This window comes from Natator depressus, chromosome 10 (genome assembly GCF_965152275.1).
Source record: "Natator depressus isolate rNatDep1 chromosome 10, rNatDep2.hap1, whole genome shotgun sequence".
NCBI lineage: Eukaryota > Metazoa > Chordata > Testudines > Cheloniidae > Natator > Natator depressus.
Window position 1 is genome coordinate 67,271,103 of NC_134243.1, and position 7,897 is coordinate 67,278,999.

A 7,897-nucleotide genomic window follows, 5' to 3' on the forward strand; every position below is an offset into this window, starting at 1 on the left:
ACAAGGACTGGAAGAGTTGAAATTTCCCCTTTTCCACCCCGCACCTTTTACTATGACACGTGTTTTGGCTCATGTTCTCTTTATCTCTCCAGCTTCCAGGGTTTGCTCATCATCTTCCTTCCTTACCCCAGCTCTCCAAATTGAGACTTCATTGACAGGAGGGGTATAAACGAGGATGGCTGGTGGTAGGGAAGGTGAGAGGGTTGGGGAGCTCAGATGAGGGGGTAATGAGTACACATAGGGGTGATTGGCAGATGGACTGGGGGACAATAAGACATGGGTGCCTGTCTGTCAGCCTCATGTTTTCCCCCTTCTGTGCGTGCAGGATCTGTGGAGTCTGAGGCCCTCTTCCACGCCGCCCTCTCTGTTGGGGTCTCTGCTTCTCTGGAGTGTCTGAGCCCCTCTCCCTGTTCCTCCACATGAGCCTGGATCTGGGTGAACTGAAGGTAATGCAAATTTAAACATCCAAAATCCAGAAAATAAATAATGAAGATATACAACACCCCTGTGTCAGGTGGCGGACTGGCCAGAGTGGGGGGGCTAGTTTGGAGGAGGGGAGGAGTGAGTGGGCCTGGAGCATGGCTGGGGAAACCTGGCTGAAGCAGGGGCAGAAGTCCCAGCTTGGGGTGGGTAGTAGGAGCAAGGGGCCCAGCTCAGCGTGCAGCTTGGGCTACATAAGCAAGGTAGTTTGTGGCCCTCCAGTAAGCTGCTGCTTATGATATTTATTTGCAGCAGTATAGGGCAGGAGACAACAAGGAGCAACTTCTTACATGTTAATAGCTTCCACAGTGCCAACTAGTGGCTTAATGAACTGGAAAGGGGAGGGGAGCTGGAAATGGTGGGGGAGGGGGAACTTCATGTTGTGGGGGAGGAGTGGAGAAAGAGAAATAGTGCAGTCTTCTCTCACACTTAAGGTTACTGTAACAACCATGTAGTAAAACTGTCAAGATTTTGGGACCTAGGCCATGGATGAGATTTCTCTAACCAGCCCTGTTAGCAACTACATATTGCAAATATTTCAAAGCATGACCATCATGCCCATTGCATTATAACAAAATGTACTGGAGTGGGGATGATCACTGAGTACATAGCAACCCTGTGACCAACTGGAAAGACCACTAGACTAGGACTATTCCTAGCTCTGCCATTGGACAAGTCACTTCAGAACTCGATGTTCTGAAGGGCACAAGCTTTCACTGGGCAGTCTTAACTCTGTGTTAACAAAGGTTTGTTGCCATTTACTAAGTGAGTGTTAAAGTAAGGATCTCCCTTGTTCAACACCCACCTCCCCAAGCTTTCAGACACTCTATGTGGGAGGAGTGGGCTGGTAAATCGCCTTCATTACTGGCAGAGTTGAGAGGAGATAGAGGGCAATATTGTGCTGACTTTGTGTCATCTTTTGAAAAATTCACTGTTTACTTTCTCTTTGTGCATGCTTCCTGCATGCTCCCAAATTTGTTGTATTGCCTCTTTATACATCCTACCTTCTTCCATTTGCCCTCTTGGTTTTGTTGCTTTATGATCTTTCCAGTATCTTCCACTTACTCAAGGTATGGATTTGAGTCTATTAGCTCCCCTTTGCCTCAGTTTCCCCATCTGTAAAATAGGGTTAATACTTACATGTATCTAGCTGCTCCACAATTGAGAATTAATTAATGTCTGTAAAGTGCTTAGAACATATAAAGTACTAAGATATTATTTTACTTTATTTACTTTTGACCCCTAAGGACTTTATTGTAAACACTTCTTTCTATGCCTGTATTATATGTAGTATTCAGCGATCCTCTCTGTCTTGAAGTCTGTGGAGTTTGAATGGATCTGAATGTCAAAAGAACAAAAAACTAACTTGGCATATATCAATATGGATAAGGAGCACCTGAAGAAATGGCATGTGTCCATCTTTCACTTATAAAAATCAGAAGTAAAAGAACAACAGCCACTTCAGTTCATAAGGTGACAATTTAAAATATTTTTCATGTTATTCCAAGATTCTTCTCTCACAGGATCTAGAAGAATGTGCTCATATTCTGATTGCAGCCAGGCAACTTGATAGGTTGGTACTATATAGAATATACACAATTGTGTTTTATTATAATTAGTACAAGTAAATGGAAAAGAACCAAAACATGTAACAACATCCAGATACATTTCACAACTTTGTTACTAAATCTAAAGGTGTCATTTTCTTTCATAAATAAACACTGCAACAAATTCATCTGGAAAATTTGTTCTAATTAATATATATAAATGACTGTAATCACATTTACTTTTATCTTTTTTTAGCAACTTTTAACACCATAATTTTGGTGTCATACTTCTAACAAGGCATTTAATTTCTCATTTTAAGTAACTTTAAAATTAGTACAGCTCTGTGTATCTAAGGATACATCTGCACAGGGAAAAAATGGCAGAAAGTCTCAGAGTCCGGGTCTGCAGAGTTAAAAATAGCAGTGTAAATATTAGTACTAAGGGTGGAGTCCAGTTTCTGAGACCCTCCTTCTCCATCCTGAGGCTAAATGTCTATACTGCTATTTTTAGCCCTGCAGCGTGAGTCCCGCGAGCCAAAGCCAGTGGAACCAACTCTGAGACATGCTGCCACCAGTCATCTTCTGCTGTGTAGGCAAACCCTAAACATGTATCGCACACTCTGGAGAGGAAGAATGTGCAAAGGATATAAAAATTCTTGTACATATATGTGCAAATCAGCTGCATGTGCAAATTCACCTAATTACTGATTTGCGTGCAATTGTTACCTGATTTTTGCACATCATGATAATTTCATATACAAATTTGAATGCATATGGCTACCCAACTTCAAAAAAAAAAATCTCTCCCATTGCCTTCCCTAGTCTAAAATAAATAACTAAATTTCCAATTTTTTTCAAAAAGGGAGGATAAACGTGTAAGATATTGTAATCAATGTGGGTAACTTAGTAGACATTTAAGATACAAGGACTTTACAAACCCATTTTTTCTGCTGCTTTATAAAAACCCTAACATTTACTTGGGCATTGCACATATACATACAGAGCACCTCCTTAAAGAAACTTGCACATGTTACCATGGGCATTACAAGTCTTGAAAAAAAAAATCTTATGGCAGTAAAACTGCTGCTATTTTTCCATATATTTAAGGGCCAGCTGCTATACTTCTCAGCTTGTGCTTTCATTGAAATTAACATGGGCTTTTATGAGACAAAACCACAGATAAAGGATTCTGTTTTGCAGTTTGTCCCTTTTCTTGCTACTGCTGGGGGAGAGAGAAAATGCAATGCAATGGTGGCTTCTAAAATATAATTAAATTAGGAAATAAATTACAGGGTGTTTACTGTGTTGTTGTTGGGGTTTGCTCTGCTTTTTTGTTTCTTGGGGTAAAAAATAGTGCTTCCTCAGTCTGAAGTTGATTCCCATACTTAATTCTGCATTTGCTTAAATTCAGTACATTTCTGACATTATTGGCCGTATGAAATAACTAGCCAAGTAGTGGAGTACTGTTGGTTGATTACACAATGGTGTTTTGTGTTGTCCGGTAAAACCTATTCCTTACTTTATCTGAATGACTTACTCTGTTCTTGGAAAAAAGTTAAAAATAGCATGTTACAAAAAGTCAGGTATTGTGATAACCTTTAAAGCCCCAATCCTGCAAACATTGAGGTACATAATTATGCATGTGAGTAGTCCTATGGAACTCTGAATGTGGGAAAGTTACACACATACATGTAAGTGTTTTTTGAGCAAATCATAAGTGGCCTTCCCCTCCTCGCCCCAACAAATACATAGATAAATAAACAAAAAGAGAGCACGCCGAAAGATTTTACACACAAACATCAAATGGACTTTTTTTTGGTCAAAGGAATCCCAAATAAGGATTTAATCTAGATTGAACTAAGTGACTGTTTCAGATTTTTGATGTAACCAGTGATTATTGAAAATGTTTTGAATTTTGCATGTTAGTGTGTTCTTAAGTATTGGTAAATATTTTATGCAATTGATAAAATAATTTTTCTCAAACAGTAGAATGGACTACAGAATACTCATGACTTCTTGGACACCATAAACTGAAGGTACTCATTGATTTTGTTTTCATATTTACTGTATTGCTCTGTGGATCTTTCCTTGAGATAAGTGTAATTGAATCTTCTACTTTACTTTAGACTGATCTCCGTTTTACATTATTTGAGTCAAATTCTTCATTTGATCTTCTAGCAATGAGAAAATTAACCCATTCACCTCATTATGAGGTCTCAGCAGCACCTACCTTCTATATAAATTGTTGACAGATGGGTTCCCATTGTGGTCACCCGTGCAAACGGGGTTAACTAAGTGACAGATACGTGGATTCATTTTGAATTTTTTAATCATAGCTTAACACTTGTCAGCTTCAAAATATACACTGTTGGGAAATTAGTGTCCTATAAAGTACTATAGCAGTTGTAAGTCTGCAAAGAAAACAGATTGTCTAATTTTTCCATAGGTAGTGTTAACTGTCTGGACAGCTGAGAGTCAAGCCGTCAGGACACGCTTCTTTGTTTGATTGGTCTCAGTCTTGATTTGGCACATGAAAGGAAATGTGAGGAAGTTTCAAGCACAGATCATTCTGCAAGTCCAAAGATTAGGGTGAGGTCAAGTTCACTTGCATTTTCACAGTGTCTCATTACAAGCATAAAACAAAGTAGCATGTAAGCAACATGAGGTTTATTATAGCAATGATTTAACTTTCAGGAGGTTCACATTGCTGGAACATTCTAATTTTCTGTTTATTAGCATCAAAGAAACCTACACTAGTAAAGAAATAGGGAAAAATTATAATTTTTGTATGTTTTCAATGTGATTTTCCCCCTCTAAGTCTGAGATGCAACTTATGCATACTTTACCAGTATTGTATGTGACTGCAAAATAGGCTTAATATTTAGTAAGGAGTATGTAATTTATTCATGTTACATTAATTCAGGCCATAACATTACTGTAAATAACCTCCTCTTGTAGTATCTTCTAAGCCTAAGATACCAAGGCTATTGCAGGAGTCTGTGTGGTAGGGAATGTTGAATTTTCAGTGGTGTTCACTGTAGTTATGAAACTTAGTGGGGCCAGTGTGCAATGCTTAATGAGCCTTTTCTTTTTTGCTTTGCTTTGGGCTCAGGGTTCATATGAAGCAGAAAGTCAAAGGGCAAGTGTGGGGGTGCAAGTAAGGTAAGGGCTTAGGCATAGTCCCCAAACTGAGCTCAATGAATCTGAAGCCCCAGTGGGTATGTCTACGCTCCAATTAAAAACCCACAGCTGGCCCGAGCCGGCTGACTCAGGCTTGTGGGGCTCAGGCTAAGGGGCTGATTAAGTGTAATGTAGTTGTTCGGTCTTGGGATGCAGCCCAAGCCCTGCGACCCCCCCGCCCCCTTGCAGTGTCCTAGAACCTGGGCTTCACCTGAGCCTAAACGTCTACACTGCAATTAAACAGCCCCTTAGTCCAAGTCAGCTGGTATGGTCCAGCTGTGGGTGTCTAATTGCAGTGTAGACATACCCATAGACACCTATTCCCTTATTCTGAAGGGTGCATAGGAAAAAGGATGTGGTAAGTAAATGTGTGGGAGATGTGGCCTTATGTGCAACCCTCGGTACTCCAAGTAGATGGGATACACTGTCCTCTTTGGCCTTAACAGCTGTAAATAGGCAGGAGTAATTATGTGGGTACACAATAGCCTGTTTATCTGTATGGAACTGAGTTTCCCCTAAGGTCTCTGTCACTATTTATGTTGTACTTCAAGGCTTTGATCCAGTGCCAACAGAAGGCAATGGGAGCCTTGCCACTGACATGGATAGACATATGCATGACATCCCGTACCTGTACTCTGCAGTACCAAGCCCCAGGTATCGCATGATTTCCTCCTGAAGCCATACATCGGGCCAAGGTTGACTTTAAACTCAATCCAGGCTCACCCAAAGGTTCACAAACCTCAGCAAACCTGTTGGTTAGGGATGAGCCCTTACTTAACAGCCAATAACCCTCCTCCCCACTCTCTGCACTGTGGAAAAATTCAGATTCCAGTGTGAGGGCCAGAGCCTCACTTGTTCTAAACTGCTTTACTGCCATTGAATTCTTGGCCTGAGTTTTGCATTAACCGTGTTTTAAAAAAATGTGTTGACATTTAAAAGGTATGCACTGGCGTTCAGCAACACTCTATGAATACCTGTTTTTCCTAAGGGTGGGTTGCTGGTTAATTGAGCTCATCGTTAAGCCTCTCTTTAAAATTAGGTAGGCTAATTTAACCACAGGCCTATGTGTAAACATGGTTCTATTTTTTTCCCAGTACAATATTATGAATGAGGAATATATCTGCGTGTTTGTGTATAATAAAACAACGTTCCTTTTTCTTATCTAAAAACACATCACAGATAAGTTGCTCAATTACAAATGGCTGGATTTTTGCAAAAATAGAAATGCAGAACACATGTGGCCAGTCCCCTGCCCTATGTTACACCTATGCAACCTCGCTGAGGACAATGGATTAACTGTTTGAACTCTTCGCGTACAAATGTGCATGTGAATAATTACCATGACCATGCATGCAATTATAGGAAATGTCATGCAAATACACCTAACTGGTAAAGGTGCACGTACACTTATTGCAGTTATGTACGTAACTGCAGTACAAATGATGAGGATGCAAAATTTTACAAATCTTAGCCTATATTGTTTAGTAGTGATGTATAGCCAAGAAAAACATTTTAAGTTTCCTCAGCCATTTTAACCATGGCCAACTTTTTATTTACTATTCCCTGAGACCGTGGACTATAAGTAATGCAATTAGACTAGAAGAAACATCGTTTTTTGAGGCCTTGGAACATCATGATTCTAATGCTGGAAGTTGTCCCTAAGGTTGTACATTTCTGACTGTAGCCTGAAATTAACATGATGTCAAGCCTGAGATTTGTGAAATGAAATAGTAGTTGGCCCTTTATCATTGAGGCACTGATCCTAAATGCCTCTGAAAATGTAAGAATATACTTTTGGACTATCCTAATAGCTACCCTTCAAATTAATCCACCGCTCTAGTCACAAAAATAGGATTCAACATGTTATGTGTAAAACCGTAATAATGGGCATCTTTCTAAATTCTCTTTGGATCTCTGCACACAGCAGGCAGTTCTGATGATGAAAATGCAATGCTCAAAGTGAAATCAAAGTGTAGCAAATAGTATGTTGTGGTAGAATATGGAAACATTAAAGACCAGAACATTGATCTCCTGTTAATAAGCATCTGCTCTTATTTTTATTTTAGTAAATTGTTTTCTTCCTGACTTTTTTTACATAAACGTTCAGAAGGGAATGTTTAAAAAACAGAAGGGCCCAACCATGTGAGATACCGATCACCCTTTCCGACTGCGGTGGGAGTTGAGCACCTCAAGGGACTAAACCCAAAGTGCGAATCTCTCATATGGTTTTGGAGGATGATTTTATGGGGAGAAATGTAGGGGAACATAGCTCTTTCACTTAATAGCAACAGCTTTTCTATCTATTCATTCTTCTAGAATGGTATTGATCTATGAAAGCAATAGATTATAGTAGGTATTCTGTGCTTTTCTTTTTTATGTTGCTCTTCTCATATTAGTCGTGGCTCCATACTTGACTTTATGTCCACACAAAGCTGGCCTCTCTACCTACTTTATCTGGGCTGTCTACCCTCTATATGCAGTCTACACTGAACAAGGCAATTAGAATGGGATAAGATCAGTGAGGTTGGGATACTATTCCAGTCTCCTTCCTGGTGGTATATACAATACATGAAAACATCAGATATCTAATTTAAACTTAGATCTGCAAAATGGCACATGCTGTGTAAACCAACTTCCCCAGAAAATAGGGTGATCCCCTATAATATATGTTAGTTTTCTACAGTGGCTCA

The 7,897-nt window shown here is 39.7% G+C and overlaps 1 long non-coding RNA gene across 1 annotated transcript; it reads left to right on the plus strand.

The window, feature by feature from the left end:
- The first annotated feature begins 142 nt into the window (after positions 1-142).
- On the plus strand, positions 143-4,029 carry LOC141994554 (uncharacterized). Its single transcript, XR_012641164.1, has 4 exons — positions 143-194; positions 326-446; positions 1,772-1,953; positions 4,014-4,029. It is a non-coding gene; the product is annotated as an uncharacterized LOC141994554 (long non-coding RNA).
- The last annotated feature ends 3,868 nt before the right edge of the window (positions 4,030-7,897 follow it).